Raw genomic sequence first — 17525 nt, forward strand, 5'->3', positions numbered from 1 at the left:
ATAATACATGTTGTCATCTGGAGTGAGGCACAGTTGCGCATATTTAGCTGGTGTGCTTTGTAATGCGTCATTACAAGTGACCGAAAACATGGTACAGGAAGTTGTTTGTGTGCTTTTTTTCATTGCTTATGCAACTCCCAAGCAGAAAATGTTCTTGAGAGCAGATGGTACAGAAAAGTCAATTGCAAGCTCCATTTTCCAGATGCATTGATGTTTCATGTCTACTTGAAGCCAGTTCAGATGGCTTCGTAAACTTGAGTCCAACTTTTGTTTAACCCTTTACTGGGCCACCCGTGAAAGTGTTTCTTGCAGGAGTTTTAGTCCTAATAAAAATAATCTGGATGCACAAGATCCGTTGCGTCTTCAGATGCTTCGCCAGAATCTGGGACATAGTGTTATGATCTGCAATTAAAATATTAATACTGTTTTTCTAGCAGGAATGTTGCAAGTTCAGCAAGTGATGCATGGTCTATGGTTTCCATTGGTTTCTCTCTTCTAACTTTCGAAATAGTACATTGTAACATAGAGTGGCCATGATCTGGATTTCTTAATGCTTGACAAGGGGATTACTAGACAGTGGAGGCAAATTAATTTGACTTCCTACAGAAAAGGCAAGAACTTCTTACCCTAGGGCAGTAACACAGTCAGCTCATGACTGCATGGTACTGATAAACTACAGTTTACAACTTAGCAGGTTTCTTGTTTGGTTTTTTCACTTGCTTGGGTCTTTGGACTTCTAACAATAGGCTTATTGCTGCTGAACCATAGGCTTTTATTTGATAACAAAAAGAAATAAACATACCAGTCCATTTTTTCCCCTGTTGTATGCCAAGAAATCTGCCTGAAATGATAGGAGTATTATGGACTAACTTGGTGGGAGAGCATCCATGAAAGCCAGCCTGCAATGTTGACCAGACCAGTCAGTTTGTGAGATCAAACACAATTTAGGTTTAGTTCCGTTCTGATTTTACTGTAAGGTGATTTGTGGATCCAGGGACTCGTAAATAAGTAAGATGCTTGATCCCATAATAACAACACCAAATTGTCAGTTATTGTCCATAGATCCTGAGAAATAGGCAAGTAACAGTTCCTCCAAAGATACTGCCTGGGTATATGGTACGCCTTGGTCAGGAGTAGGCATAGAACCAGAGCCTGACATCTGATCCACTAAGCTTTATTGTTTTCAAGTACTTCCAACAAACTTTCAGGAAAGATTATCTGAGCAGAGAAAGACAATAGGTTTAGAAATAAAAGCTGAAGGAGTACATTTTTTGTTATGTCATCAGTTAAGTTTTTACCTGTTTATTACATTCCGGCAACGTGAAGAGATGAACATAAACTGAACTCTCAAAGCTGAACAGATCCAGAAGTCCAATTGACTTTCCAAATCCCTGGCTCCGATCCATCTCCTAAACCAAGAGAACACAGAACTTCGGAATGGCTGAAGTCTGGCTCTTATGTTGGTAATAACGTATAATTCAAGCTTAGATGCTCAGGTACGCTCAGACTCCTCAGGGAAGTGGTCACAGCACCAAGCCTCAGAGTTCAAGGAGTGTCTGAACGATGCTCTCAGTCATATGGTTTAGTTTTAGGTAGTCATGCAAGGAGCAGGGAGTTGGACTCTGTGATCCTTATGGGTCCCTTCTAATTTGAGATACTCTGTGATTCTCTCCCTTTGAAGAGTCCTGTGTTTGTTATTAACCAGAATCAGGATACTGAAGTTGATGGACCTGCTGGCATGATTTTCTGCACCAAGATTTTTTCTCGTTTGGCAAAAGGATAGGCATTTCAGTATCTCCCAGAACAGCAGCAACATTACTGGCAAGAATTTCTTCCTTGACCTCCTACTGAATGAAAGTTCAGAATTCTTGTGACACCAAAGTAATCTACCAAAACTCTTTCTTTCTGTGGACCATTTATGAGTTACAATAGAAAGAATATTTTCAATTTATAAAGAAGTTTCATTTGAAGACCTTATCATTGATTTGCAGCAGTATCTGTTAGCCTTGCAGTAATGAGAGGGTTACAGGTTATCCTTCACTTTTCCACGGGGAAACTGAGGAGTGGAAAAAAATAAGGGTACTATGAGAAGTACCAACTTTATCAAAACATGGGCCTTCTCTAAGAGATGGAAGGGAAGTTCGCATCTAGAAAGTCAGGATCTAACCATGGCCTTTGCCATCCAGTGCTCTCTCAAAACCAAACAGTGCTGTCGTTTTTTTTCACTCCCTTTTGCTGCTTGGGCTATGATCAGTTTGCATGTACCAGCCTGGCTTCTCAAAGCAATAAGTGAAAAATGGCATTTTAAAATAATAACTGCCAGGTCCTGCAGCTCAGAACTGTCATATTGCATGTTAAAAGCTCACTCCTTCCCAGAAGTGAGGTGTAAAAAGTAATATGAATATGTGTGTGTGTGTGCACGTGTGCATGTCTGGGTCTGGGACACAGACAGATTCCCTACCTGGAAATGGTTTGCTATTATTAGACATGCAGTTACCGGGGGTTATGTAAGACAATTGAAGCTCTGTTTTTTAACAGAGACATGATTCATGCTACTTGTAGTAACACTAACCACCTTCAAACGAGACAGAAAGCAGACACAGACAAAAGGCTGAAGAAATCAATGCTGGCTGAACACAGCCATCCTCCTGATACCTTCTGCCTCTCAAACAGCCGTTGGGTTATCGGCAACGGAGGTTGATGCTAATTCCAAAGACTTCTGGAGTTACTGAGCAGGTGCATCAGTATCGGTGGCGTTTGCAGGGAGCAGCTGAGGCTGCTGGAGCTGCGAGGGGGGACAATGCTGGGCACACTCTGCCCTGTTCCCAGCAATGTCTCTGGTGTTCTGCAGGAGGCTGAGGGAGCTGTGAGCAGAACTAGCACTCCTACTCTATTTTCTCAGTTACTCCTGCTGGGAAAGGCTGGAACCAAAACAACTTTTGGCTCCTCTGCAGTTAACACTTCTACAGTCATTTTTATAGTAATGTGGAGGGAGAGTCGAGACCTGGAGTAGCTTTGAACTTCTGCCAGCGCTCTTCATTAGAGCAAATGGTGAAATCTGATTGAACTAGAATAGCTCTGAGCTCCCCTACAGCTAAGATTCCTGATCCATCTCTTACAGTACTTCATGCCGGTTGTGGCAGGGAGCAGAATATCCGCAAGCGCCTTCGTAATTTTGTTCATCTGGGCTATTTTCTTACAACAGTTTCTGTTGGGAGTTATCGGGAGCAAGGTAGCTCCCAGATTGTCTGCAGTCAAAGATCCAATCTCCTCCTCACAGAATTTCTTTCCTGATAGGAAAAAGGGTTATGTTCAGAATACTGAAGTGAACACTGGTGGGGTGCTTATTTGTAGGGTGTCACCTTCCAGAAATAAAAGGTGGGGAAGTTGCTATCAGGTCCCCTCAAGTCACTGCCATTCCATACCATGTCCCTTCTTGGAAGACTGTGGATCTCCTGTAAAATTTCATTTCAGCATCATCTAAACCGTTCCGCGTAGTAACTTCTGCTGTCAAGGAAGAAGATGCTGAAGATTTGGAAATGGTCTTTTTAGCACTCAGGAGACAGCCCTCCTACGTTAGCAGAACTTACCCAGCAACAGAGCCAACTGCCTTCAGTTTCATTCAAGAAAGTTTTGAAATGACCAGAGAAATAGCCTCTGAGAGCCACAGAAGGGAGCTGAATACTGAATTGCGATAAATCCCAAGAGTTTCTCATTCACTAATACTGGATCAAGAATAACAATTATTGCTCTGTTACTTTCCTTAATGCATCATGCTGTATTTATATACTGTACAGAGTAGAAATCACTTTGGCTACTATTAATGTTAGTAATCATTCTCCATCAGCCACACTGCGTACAGTTTTAGGAGAAAAGTGAAAAATAATTTACAGTGCCTTAAAAATGGCATTGTAGTCATATCCTGATTCTGTGCTTTTCTGGCACAGGGTATTTAAAACCCCGATCTGAATAATGCAGCTGGCACTGACATCTCTACATATCAGGCACACTTAAGAAAAATTTTGTTTTGATGCAGATGATACATAACTTTAAAAAGCAAATAATTATCACAAATATACATCACACCTCAGGACACATTGCTGTCAGTGACTTGACATTTCAAATGATGAGTTTCACAAATGTGCATAGCCATCAGATTTGATTGAACAATGTTTTAGAATAATTCACATGCTCATCTAGAACTTTTTCCATTGTGTTTTGGCACTGAAGCGTGAAACAGGAAATCTACAGTGGGTTTCTCTTTGCTTGTGAGGAAGCAAACGCTTTGATCAGTTCTACGTACTCCAAGGCTGTAGTCAGTTATTCCTCAATGGATAATGAAACCAAAGCCCAGAGTGACTCTGTTTCTCCGTGGATCCTGTGTGATATTTTATATATAGTTTTTGACATAAATCAAACAAGCTTTCATTTGTGCAGTTTGAGGCCAGAGGCAGCGAGCACAGGGGAAGAATGGTATGGGAAAACATGCTCGTGGTGCTTTTTACCTGGTCTTTTCACTGTGTTGGTTACCGACTCTTTAATGATTGACTGGCAAGGGAGATCTTCAGAAACAGGAGACAGTCATCCAAAACAAAACAAAAGAATATTCACAATCGTTTGAGTGTATTTCCTGACTGTCAGTAATGTGATTGTTTAACTTAGCATTCGGGCAGGGGTGTTACAAATCTTAAAACTTAAGGAAAAGATACCTTGTCTCAGGCCTGGCCCCTCAGAATGCGTGCAAACATGATTTTTAATATAAATCTTCCTCTAGTAAAGGCAAGTAAAATCCTGCAAGTTTCTTCCTCTCCTTATAAAACAAGTCACATAATAAAAGCTCAGTGAGAGGGAGGAATTCCATCAAGACTATGCTAAGATTTTTGCAGAGGGGAGGAGGGTGTTCAATTTTTCTGTGTATCTGTTTGATAACCTGGCTCTTGGTGCTTGAGAAAGCCAGATGTATGAGTGGAAGTTTCATTTCCTAGTTTACCTTGAGGGCGGTGGTTCTGTGACAGCTGGATCAAATCCATTGAAATTTATAGCTGGTGGTATTCCATTGTCCTACATGGAATTGTAGCTCAAACAAATGTAAACAGTATCTCATAGTTTCTGCAAGCAACGAGCTGGGGAAAAAAAACAAAACAAAACAAATAACAGGAAAAAAATTATCAGTTACCATTGTACATTATCTTCCATACTCATAACAATGTACTTCAGGCTTGTGACTGAGATCAGCTTTCAGCCTAAGAACTACAGGTTTGGTGGACAGACATTGATGCATCAAGTGCTGTACCATTGTGACCAGGAGGGAGTGACAGAACCAGTGCCAGTAGTGTAAATCTTCATTAAATCGTGTTATGTGTTGGGATTATATAGTCCCTGCATCTGGGTGGAAATGCATTATCAGTTTGCAAACCTGGTTGCTGAAACATAGAAATCTGTTCTTTGAGGACATTCAGTACTTTCTTCAATTCATCAAGATCTACGGGACTAAGGGTTTCAGGGTTTATGCCAAAGTATTTGCAAGGACAGCATGCAATGAAACCAAAGCAATGTGTAGGGGAGGAGGAAAAACTCAGCTCATTCTCTTCGTATGCTTTCATTGTTTTTGTTCTTCCTGAAAAATAATGTCCTTTCAGATTTCATTTGACATCTCCATGATGTTGAACAGATTCGAAGAAATCACCAATATTTTGACAGGGTTCCTTGGCAATGAAATGTTCATGAAGCTCATCTGTCATGAGCTAATCTGGCTCATCTAGCCAAAGCAGTAGCTTAGGCAGATATATTACTGTAACAGTTTAATTTCTACACATTTTCTTCATCCCTGGTGATTGCAGTGATGGCAACTCGTATTTCAGTGGCAGAAACATGGGTAGTAATTGCAGCACAACTATACCTTTGGTTCTATGAGAACCTTGCTTAAGGTAGCAAGGCAGTGTCATGTTGTCCAAGTGCCACCTTGCTGGTAACAAGGCAGTACTCTGAATGCACTGGCCATCTTCAGCGTTCATGGCTTCAAAACCTTAACCTCTTACCTTGCTCCACGCCCACGAACCTTTTGAGTTTCTTACTACAAAGTTGATGCCTTGTAACATACAGCATCAGCACTCGAATGCCTGAGGCTGTTTACACTCTCAAACTGCTTCTATTAATACTAAATTTCTGTAGAAAACTAGGGCTCAAGACTCAACAACGCTAGCAGTGTATAAGCACTACCCACCAATCAGTCTGTTCCCTGGAAAGCTTATGTAGGTGCAGTTCCACTGAGAGCAGAAGATTTACTCCACATTTGACACCAGCATCAATAAAATAATGACTTTATGTATTTGCCTCAGTCATACCCCACTTTAATGAATTCCTTTGAAAACTACGTGGTTTTGTTCAGCGTTGAGATATGATTGTGAAGGCTCCATAGTAAGAATATAGAGAATTCTCTGTTGCTATACCCAGCAGTATTTTGGTAGAATAAGGTAATTTTAAAATAAAAAGTGTGTATATAGCTATACAGACATCCATATATATATATATGGTTACCATATGTGGTATATCTATCTATATGTACGATACTGTTTCTTCTCTTTACTGCTTGTGAAAAGCTAACTCACTGTCTGAGACGCTGTCATGGTTCAGTCTGGCATCGTCAGTTTTATCGTTAATTTGAATGTTTCGCTGAGTGTTACATCAGGGCTTTTGGTGATCTGCTTCTGGTCTGGTTAAGCCTACCAACTACTGACATGTAGTTCCCTCTTCCAGGTACCAGTTATCTTCACCGTTTCAAATCAGGTGCACAAAGTCTGAAGAGATGCTTAACATTGCCTAACGTTGCTTTACACAGCTCTGCTGACAGCGAGGTGCAGCCAAGAGAGCGACGTACGCTCTGCTTGGGTTTTCTGCAAGTGTGAGGTTTATACACCCAACACACTAAGCATTATGAGATCTTCATTAGTGGAAGATAGGCAGCACTCCGATTTACATCTGAAATGAGAGAGAACTTTTGCAAAAGTTCAGGGTTGACACCTTGTACCGCTGCCCAGGGTAGGAGGGACCATTCAGCATGGGGAGTGGAAAGGAAAGTCAGTGGGAGAAGAGTTATTGTTTTGGACCTTAGCTCTTAGGTATGGTTAGCTGCTGCATCGAGAACACTGCTTGAAAATAGAAAGAAATATCAGAATAATCAACAGATGAAAGTAAGACCTGGGAAATGTCTATTCCAAGTGCCAAATTCAAACTTAAGAAAATAATTTCAACTTAAGGGAAGTGAAATTCTATAGTATCAGATAAAAGGCCATGAAAGAAGGCAAAAAGAAACAGATACAGACAAGTAATGGAGGGTTTGTGAGACAAAAAGTGGGATTTAGACTTTACTACAAACTGCCTTGCTATTCCAGATTTCAGTAAGTACCCCTGGGACTTCAGGGAGATATTTTTTCTCTAGTACTTTTACAAAGATGGCCTTGTGGGAAATTGGCCTTTACCAGGCTAGAGCAGTCCAGCCTTTTTAAACAGTCTTTCTGCAAATGTCTAGTCTATTAACAAATTAATTTCGGAGTTTCAGCCCCGATTACTGATAGTGGACATACAGCATTCCCAGTAGAATACAGAAATGAGCAGTTTCCTCTCCTAGATGAAGCCCTGACTATTGTGAAAAATTCATGCTATGGCCTTCTGACAGCATGTCCTATGCTGATAAATTTTTATGTTTCCTATGGCACAAGTTCTGGCCCCTGTTGAAAGCAAGGCTTTTTTATACCATAGTCCATCTTGATCTCCCAAGATGCTGTGGCTGGATATCTACCTGTAAGTAGCCAACGGCCTACCAGTGGCCTGACCTTGTTTATGTAGCGTAAATGCTGCAGTCTGCCCTAGTCAGAGGATGTACCTTCTTTTGACAAAGAAACAGTGCAATACACCTGGAATAACCCATTTCATGCAGCAAGCTCACTCCTGAATCACATTTGTTGATGGTTAACACTGCCATTCTCATCTTCTCCTTGTTGCTGCTTTAAGAATTTCACCCAAAAAGCTACTCCTGGAGAGAAAAAGTGACCAAAAAAGAATTGCGTTTAGCCTAGACAGCTCAGTCTGAAAATATATCATGATTGTGAGAGCATCAATTCATGTGGATTAAGATCAGACATGCTGACTTCTGTGGCACTAGCAAGCCCTTATTTTCCATTGCCTCGTGACAGACAGCACTGTGCCAGCACAGCAAATAAGAATAATCAGAAATAAGCTCACAAGAAGCTCATCTTTTAATTTTTTCATTACTAGGGATCACACAAAATGCACAAGGAAGCAGACTTCTGAAGATACCAGGGAAAAGAGTATTGCAGGGATAACATAAATAGCAATTAACTAAAAAATTAAGTCCCCTTGATCAGGACTCACTAAGAGGAAGTAACAAAAGGCTGTGGTACCAGATCTCAAGCAAAGAGAAAAAGCTATTTTGTGATTGTTTCTTGCAGGTCAGACGTAAGAGTGCCCCTAACAAACAGGAAATACTGAAGGTGTTTGATGGTGTCTGTGAGCAGAAAGAAGTACAGCCAGGGGGAGAGAGAGAAATATCCTGCGGGGAACCAGCCTAGAAAAAGGACATTTCAGGACCAAGCAGCAGTGAGAAATGGATGTTTATAATATTGAAGTAATCTGTAAAGGAAACACTGTGGTGGTGTGTTGTGTAAAGAGCAGAGTCAGGCCAATGCTTGCTTATGGGTGTTTTAAGTAATGTGATATGACAGACCACATCAGATCAATGGTGCTGATTAATGAACGGCTCTGGAAAGGTAGCTAACAAGAGATGAAAGGGTCAAGACACAAATTTCAGGAGGGTGGAGAAGGAGGATCAGTGCCTCAGAATATGGAGTTATGGTCCAGAGGCCCATTAATCATCAGCATTATTATGTAAAGTACCACATTTTCTCCTGACTATGCCCACTGCCACTCCAGTGAAGCCAGTATAGAATTGACCTGAAGTGTACATCTTAAATCACAATCTGTAGTACATCACTGCTATCATAAAATGAACCTTCCTTAATAAAAACAGTAATACGATTAATGTTTCTTACACCCTCTAAATTACCAGATAAAGCTCAGGAAGAGCAAGGTGGAATAAAAGTGAGCATATATAAAATGCCCAAGTTACTATCATTAGTGGAAATACTTAAGTAATAAGAGTCTGCATTACGGGAATGCATTCATGCAGAAAAGCTATCCTCCAAAATCTTAATTAAGCACACATTACCTCATGGAGCAGAAATGCAATGTTTTCCTTTTCTGGGTAGAGGAGCCCATGTAGAGAGGGGAGTAGTTACTTGACCCAGTGTCACACATCCCATTCCCCTGTTGTCCTGCTTGTCTCTTTTTGCGCTATCTTCACACGACCAAAAGTCCTTTTCCTCTAATTTTTCTCAAGCTAGATTTAAGACTTTTAGAAAAATTTTGAGTGTTTCTCTCTCTGTTGCACTCCCCATGTCTTCTGAAGCACCATCAGCTTTGTTGATTTTATGTACTTAAAATGTACCTATCAACTGCTGATGATCTCAGTGCTTTATGCTCATCACACTGGAGGAAAAGATACATGTCTTCCCAGGTCATAGCAAAAATGATGGAGAAAAATGAAGATATTTTAAGTGTTGCCTTTCACAGAGATTTTAGTGCCCAGATTTTGTAGAAGACTCTGAACAGCCCATCTCTAACAACTTGTCTGCCTGACCCTTGATGTGAAGCCAGATTGAGTGCTAGGCAGTGCTAGAAGAGAGAGCCACTTGGATTGGGATCCCAGAGATTGGAAGAGCAATAATGACACAAAGAGAGAGGTGACAAAATATGCAGGATAAGTACATGCAGTTCTTAGGCTTCTCTCGTGTGAAATTAGGAGTGAAGTGAGCAGGAGTTCTGCCGAAGCAAAGACTAAAGACCTGATCCTGTGATTTTTCTGCTTCTAGTACAAGTTAAAAATGCATGTTAGCTGAAGCACTGGGCAGTCTCTAAGGCACATGGGATTTATGCCTTAAAAATGTGAGCAATAGCCAGATAAAAGACAGACTGATGTGTGCAAAGTGGATATAAGAGGCAAGGTCAGCATTAACAGAACAGGTGGGGCGTATGTGGATGTGGGAAGGGAGAACTTGAAAGTAAGCCATGCTGAGTGTTAGCAGGGACTTAAATCTACGGCAATCTTGGGCGTTATTGCACCTTTGAAATTCAACCCTTGGTCGTGGTCAAAGGTGTCACTGTTTTAGATAATTCTTTTGAGCTAACCTGACACCAGCATATGGTTCCTCTCCCAAGCCCTGGTGAAACTCAGAGGTTCAGGCTAAGTTGAGGAGGGGGTTTTTGTGTGTTTAAATTTACTGAATTTGCAATTCAAAGCAGACTCCAAGAGGGGAGAACTTAAGAAAAATGGAATCAAAGAAAATATTTGCTTGAGCCCCTGTGAAGTGTAGCTGCTAAGGTTCCATGCAGCCTGTTGAAATCAGTATGTAGCATATATCCCAGTCATCAATAAACGTCATCATTACAAAATGTATAAATTGAACATAAAACCAAATGTATGTTTTGTGAAGTACATTATTACAGTGTCATCTAAAATCATTCATTGTGTCTGCTGATGCTCATTCCAGTGTTCCTGCTGCACGAACAGTGGGGTTTTTTTATTGTGTTGCATTTACAGACATAAATTCCAACTTGCACAGTGACATTAACTACCTGTGAAATAACAATTACATCTCTTATCATTTTTCGTTCACCTTCTTGATTTCTTTGATAAAGCAAATATTTGCTTTTCTTGTCTGATCTGAGTAGGCAAAATCATTTATTCATGGAAATAGCACCATTGGCTTCACTGTGGGTAGGACTGAATATGCTGAAGTCCCAGGAGTTCTTTGCATAAGTGAAGTGAGCAGGATTTAATTCTGTCCCTGGATGTTAACTTCAGACGTACTTCCAACATCCACAGTGAGCCACCCAAAGATCATAAGAAGCTAGCAAAGGAGGAGTTCTGTTAGTCTAGAGAGGGATTCAAGTCCCCAAAAAATGTAAATACTCCCAAAAACGTAGGTCTGGGCTGGTGAAATCATCCTCTAATAAATGCTGGAGCTGAGGTTTTTATTTGGATCCCTTTCTGTATTAGTCCATGGAGTCCAGCTCCCTCTTTAGCTCAGGAGATTTCAGACATAAACCTGCTGCCGAGCTGAATCTTTCCTGAAACGCTGACAACGTTCCTTCACTGGTCTCACTGCAGTAGACCTGGTGATTGATGGGAGATAAGTGGGGTTTCTGCTGGTTTCTGCTTTGATAGGAGCCATCATTTTTGTGACGTAAAGACAGCAAAAGAAGCAAAGGAGGATTTTTCCTTCCTTTTCCTGCCTTTCAGTCCTGAGGAAGTGCTTGTTGCTGCTCCGAACAGGACTAGCCTTGTTGTTCTGATGAGATGCACTTGAGTGCCAAGTTTGTGCTAGCTCTCCATCACTGCTCCGTGCTCATGCCATTAGAGTGAGCAACTTCTCAGAATGAATCCTACTGATAGCACTTTGCTGGCTAATCCTCCGTCTCCTCCTCACTTCACCAGAATAGGTTGCATGGGCAGACTGGGGTAACCGGGGACTGGCTCTGCTGGCGTTTGCAGCCAGGGCTGGGGGGACTGAAGCGGGAAGAATTCGGCACTACCAGGCTGCAGCCAGCTGTACTGACGGCGGAGAGTGCCAGTTAGTGTTGCAGCAAGTTTTCTTGCTCTCAGTAAATAATTATTATTTCCCCCTGACCTTTCCTTTTGGTTCTTTCTGGTACAGACACAGCCTCTCTCTGTTCCCTGCCCCAATGAACGTCTGCACTAGGTCCAAGGCTTGGAGTAATTTACCTGAAGAGTGATACTGTTTGGAAACCACTGTAAGTATATTTTATCTCTTATAAAAGACTTCTTGTTTCAGAAAAAAAAAAAAAAAAGACATCTTTAAAAAACAAAAACAAATTGCAGCACCTGTGAGCATTACTGATGAGGGTAAGCTAAGTTTTGCTTTTGAAATTTGCAAGGAAATACATGGGCAAAAAATATGTCAATAAAAAACTGTTAAATATTTAAGTTGTAGCCTCACAGCATAGTTCAGCAATGGCTGGTTTGATCTGCTTGTATCTTTTCGTTTGGCAGGTTCTCCCTGCTTACTGCTCTAGTTCGTGCTGTTCTAGTTGGTTCATCCATGTTTGTCTTCGGAGTGTTTGTCTTCTTTTTCATTCTTATTACTTTTTAATGAGCCACCTTTCCTCTCATTCGTGTTTCATGCAATACAGATTGAATTTACTGCAACTTCTTAAAGGTTTACGCTGTTCTTTCTAGGCCTTGAGTCATTTATGATTTAAGGCCATTACAATTTGGTAATTTGGTGGGATTGCACAGGTATTTTTGCACAGAGTACACAGATTGCAGAGAGAATTTTGACTTTGTGTTGTGGTTTTATAATGCTCTGAAATTACCACTTACCTGTTATTTGCACTTTTTTTCCCCATAGATCTCATAGTTGTGATTGCTTATGATCAATTCTCAATGCTTGCCAGTATTGTCACGGTGTTGCTGTAGCCGAGATGCTCTGAGTCAGGCAGGTTTTGTAGTCAGGGCCTGACTTTATGGGAGTTGTGGTTTAGATGGGAAAAGTGGACATATTTGGGGGCATATAACCCCCATTTCAGGCCTGAAACAGACACAGCAAATTCCAATCTCGGTTTAACTTAATCCCTGAGTTTAATTTAATTATGTTAATCAGTCTCCTGTAAGGGATTTTGGAGTTTATTTTACTTTTCTGTGTTGATTAAATTTTCCAGGCTTTTATTGCACTAGAACATTGGGCCTCTTTTGTCAGTTCTCTGTGTCTCCCATTCTTGCTCTGCAGTGTTCTGTGGGGATTTCTCTTTCGTATTACATTTTATGGCAATGTTTTCAGGAGTTTGTGTTTTCCATTGTATGACACAAACTTGCAATCAGAGATTTTAAACAAACTGCCAGTCATATAGCTGTAACAGCATGAAGATCAATGTGGCTGCAAAATCATCAGAGAAGCTGTGTGAATATTCAGGCAGTCAGCTTGTGCAGGACTTTTAACTACTGAAGGAACACTTCTGGCAGGAAAAGTGGGATGGCTCAGGTGGTTTGAAGTGAGCGTCTCTTGGGAAGCTTCAGCCTCAGCTCTGGTGTTCAGTGTGCCCTGAATTTTGAGGTGAGGTCTCTGGGCAGATTTCAATGCTTTTTGCTGTTCTTCCGGGTGCTTTTTTGTTGTTGTTTTTTTTTTTTTTTATATATAGTCAGTAATTGTACTCATCTCTCTCTCTCTCTCTTTCACTTTGTCAGTTTCTAAATATGTATTGTCAATGTCATGTCTGGAAGAGACACAACACTGGCAGTGATAAGCACTGATATCAGGAGCTGTGTTAGTCGCACACAGGCAGAGGAAGAATGTGCAGCAGAACACTCAGGAAAAATATTGCTTAAAATCAAATGTGAACTATTTTCACACTCTTCTATTTCTAGCATCTGAAAAGCCAGTTTTTTTAAAAAAAATTATATACAGTCTCTGAGTCACTAAGGTTACAGACAAACTGTATACCAGTGAGTTAAGTGCAGTGCTTGGGCACTACAGGCATCTCTGACCTGAGGGCACTTACTAGAAGGTGATGCTGTATCTGTGAGGAGGAGAAATAATGCCTGGAACATGGGTGGGCAGACTCAGCAAGCAGCAGCACTTGTAACAACATCAGCAACCCTGTGGCGTGTTCCCTCCATGCTGTTTAATATGCGATGAACAAAGGTCTGGTTGGTGACCCAGCCCTCCCTGTATTCAGAGGCTGAAAACTGCCTCATTATTGTTCATTATGTAGTATTATTCTCATACACTCGCATTATCATAGCTTCCCCTGAGAGCCAGGATGCTACTGTGGGTTCTGCGCAGCAACGCTGGTTCCTCTACCTGAGCTAATTTGTTCATTGCTAACCTAGTGCCTCTGCAGGACGGAGAGCTGCTCCCTGTGTAAGGGAAGGTTCAAGCTATAGCTGCCGTGTGAGAAGTACAACAGCACATATTGCCTATTTTTGACAGAGACCTGGTTTGGTGGCCTCACTGTGAGAACGTGTTACCTCATCGAGGGGAAATTCATTCTAAACTCAAGTAATGGTTGCAAGGGCATGCAAAGAAATCCTTTGTGGAGAGCAAGTGGAGGGTTGGGAGAGAGAAGCTGTATGCGAGAGTGGCAGCAAAAAGGGGGAAGTATAGCAGGGTTTTTAAAGGCATTCCAAAACTAAAAGGTAGTAATTAGTTTCTAGATAGCTTTGAGGTTAGAACATCCAAAATATTACCCGTTCTGCCTTCAAATTAAACAGAAAGGAGCCAGTTCTGTTTTGCGGCCAGTGCGGAGATCATTGCAGTTGCTGCAGCATTCTGAGTTGTCCACCATCTGAGACCTTGTTGTATGATAGTGTAGTGTTAAGGTACATGGAAAGAAGGGAATGCCTCACTGCAATGAAGATACTGACAGAAAACAAAAATAAAAAGATGGCAGTGATTGTACGTCTTGCTTTACACGAGCTGGGAAGTGCTGATAGGCACTTTCAGTTCAGGGATGACTGGATACAGTTAGCCTGATATTAGGAAGGCATACAATCAAGAAAGAAGAGAATACGGTTTAAGTGGTGTAAATGAACATAGTGAAAAAAATACAATAAATATAAGGAAATGCTGAAAGTGTGAGTACTAACAAAAAAAAAGTACCTGGATATAGGATAGAAAATTTAAAGAGATGGAGTAGGTAGGATGCTTAGAAATGGACTGGGTAAACCCCTTATAAATCAGTAGGAAATATGAATTCTGCATTGACCCTCAAGACTCAGATTAGCTTAGAAAAGTCAGCATCTTTTCTGTCCCAAACTTCTGGGAGTCTGGGCATCAGGCCCATATAAAGAAGTGCCATCTCTTTGCTATGTTGGCCTTCTGCTGTCCTTCACAAGAAGCAAAGATGCTGGATGGCCCTCTGATAATTTTAAGAATGAGTGCAGTATTTGGGAAGACATGTAATGTAACACAAGTGTATGTGGAGAAGAAGCTCAGAGATAACTGGAGCTCAGAATACAGCCCCTTGCTGCAAGGGCACCTTCCCAAGTCTTTTGCAAGTAAGTGGCTACTTTTATTGCTGTTACTAAAAAGTAAATGGGAAACTTCTTGTTTCCAGGGTTAGTCTATAGGGAAGAACATAGTCACATGAACTAAAGTAGCAAGGTAGACTGACACTTCCTACTGAAATAATTGCACAGGACTGCCAATCAATGAAGTCCAGGGATGGTACATCAACAGGTGTAATTTGGGAATGTTCCGCAAACTATTTATTACTTATTTCGTTCTTGCTCCTACCTCTGTGCTTTCAAGAGTTTTTGACATAGCTATGACAAGTCATACTCATAATACAATTAGTGTGCCATTTTGTCTTCTGGAACATGGAGATATATTACAGAGCTTGCTGATGGAAGCGTTCACAGAAGTGTGCAATCAGGAAAAAAAATTAGGTTGGAAGGGTCCTCTGGAGGTCTGTAGTCAAATTCCCTGCTCAAAGCAGGGCTGACTTCCAAGTTGGATTAGGTTACTCAGGGCCTTGTTCAATTAAGTTTTGAAAATCTCTAAGGACTGAGATGCCACAACCTGATCCAGCGCTTAACTCTCCCTGTGAAGACTATAGCAATAAGATGGCAATCGAAGTAGACTATGTAAGTGAACATAAGAATATTTAATTAGAATATATAGGTGAAGATCATAGCAATAGGAGCTTTCTAGATGGGTGATAAGGTAGAACAAAAGGATAGCAATATAATTACAGCAATAGCAGGATTTTTCTGGCTTTGCCCATTGTCCTTTGTTGGCAACAGCAGTCTGACATAGCAGACTGGAGAAGAACCGTGTTTGGATTTCTTCATAGGTAGTTTTGATTACAGAGTCCCCAAGATTTTTATTTTTTTTTTCTGAAAAGTTTTCTTTAGGTCCTTAACTGACTGTTTCCCTTATTCAGCCTTCCTCATGTGGAAGCCTGCATTCCTTTCAGGTGGTACTGAGATGCAGGGCATGCCTAAACAGTGTAAGAGAAACGAACTGCTGTGGAGAGGTACCACCTCTAGTGCCAATCAGCACCATTGCTTCTCTTCCCATCCTAGTGAGCACAGGTCACCAAGCTGCAGAACTCTGATGTGGAAAAGAGATGACACAAGAGCATCTTGGTAATACAGTGTCAGCCTTAAGAGCGAAGTAGAAAATAAATGGGTTTGGAAAGGAAGAAGCAGGGGGTGCTAAGCACAGCCTCTCTGGTGTCACTACTTGTTGCTAAAGTGTTTTTTAACCTGTCCCTCTAATGAATTTTGAAGGCCTGGGAGGCACACAGGGGATCAATCACACAATGAAGCATCCGTCAGTGTCTTTTCTAACAATGCAAGTGTGGCTGTGCTAGTGGCCAACAAGTCGTGCTTGCTCAGGCTGAGCCCCTACCCTGCAAATAACAACAGGGTCCTGCCCGGGGAAGGCAGCTTTGTGCATGGGTGAAGCTGGAGTCAGAGGCTGCGTTCCGAGTGTGTAACTTGGGTTAACTCTGGGCTGAAAACAGAACTTCAATATGGCAGTTCAGCTTCCCGGCACAAGGGACTTCATTACCCCTTGCATCCAGAGTCCAACCCTGCATACATCCTTTCATGCCTGGACAAAAAGCCATGCTATCTGAAAGCTTCTTGGGTAGCAATGCTGTAAAAAAACCACTGTTCTATACACAGGTTTCTCACAGCTCCCAGTGCATCCTGGCTGCACATTGGAAAGTCATGGGATCTGGAAATGAGGCGTGTGAAGGTGTGCCAGTGTTCGTATGCCAAAGATCAACACAGACTTACAAACAAAACGTATGCAGACCATATACTTTAAAAATATATGTTGCCATATATAAGCTCTGCATCTCATGCATCCTCATCCATGCAGCAAGAGATGGATCCCAGTGACAGAACGGGGAACAGACGGAAGGATGCCCGAGCTTGGAGCGACGAGATGCTCTGTTTACTCTCCAGGAAAAAAACATGCTTTTAAATAGTTTGATTTTCCTTCCGTTTAAAATGGAGTAAATCGGTTCAGGCCTTTGCTATACCTCTGCAACTTTAAGTAAGGTCCATTTAGTCATCTGCTATTGATTTAGATCAGATTAGACTTTATCCTGGTATATTTTGAGCATATTGATTGATGTATGTGGAGGATACAGCAGCAGTACTACGTGCCCATCCCGTGGCGTGGGGATTGTTAGCCCCGGTAATCCAAACCACATCAGAGCTGCCAGCAGCAGTGGGGTTATCAGCATGACCCTCTGTTGGCGGTGGTTCACCTGCAGAGCTCAGCTGCCCTGCAGCACCCCAAAACCATCTGGGACTGAGCGCCTTTTTCTGCGTTTTGGCCAACCCAGGGCCATCCCTTCAGCCCTGGGCAGCCCAGGGCAGGTGCCAGCGGCTGACCGGGCCCAGCACCTCCTGG

The 17525-nt window shown here is 41.7% G+C and overlaps 1 protein-coding gene across 1 annotated transcript in view; it reads left to right on the forward strand.

Annotated features, from left to right (window-relative positions):
• The window catches only part of ZBTB20 (zinc finger and BTB domain containing 20), a 518279-nt gene that overhangs the window by 442258 nt on the left and 58496 nt on the right, over positions 1 to 17525 (forward strand). The window contains exon 8 of the mRNA XM_080393607.1: positions 11793 to 11889. The gene's annotated coding sequence lies outside the window, so the exon portion shown is untranslated. The remainder of the gene's footprint in view (positions 1 to 11792; positions 11890 to 17525) is intronic.

This window comes from Falco punctatus (genome assembly GCF_963210335.1).
Source record: "Falco punctatus genome assembly, chromosome: 6".
Classification (NCBI taxonomy): Eukaryota; Metazoa; Chordata; class Aves; order Falconiformes; family Falconidae; genus Falco; species Falco punctatus.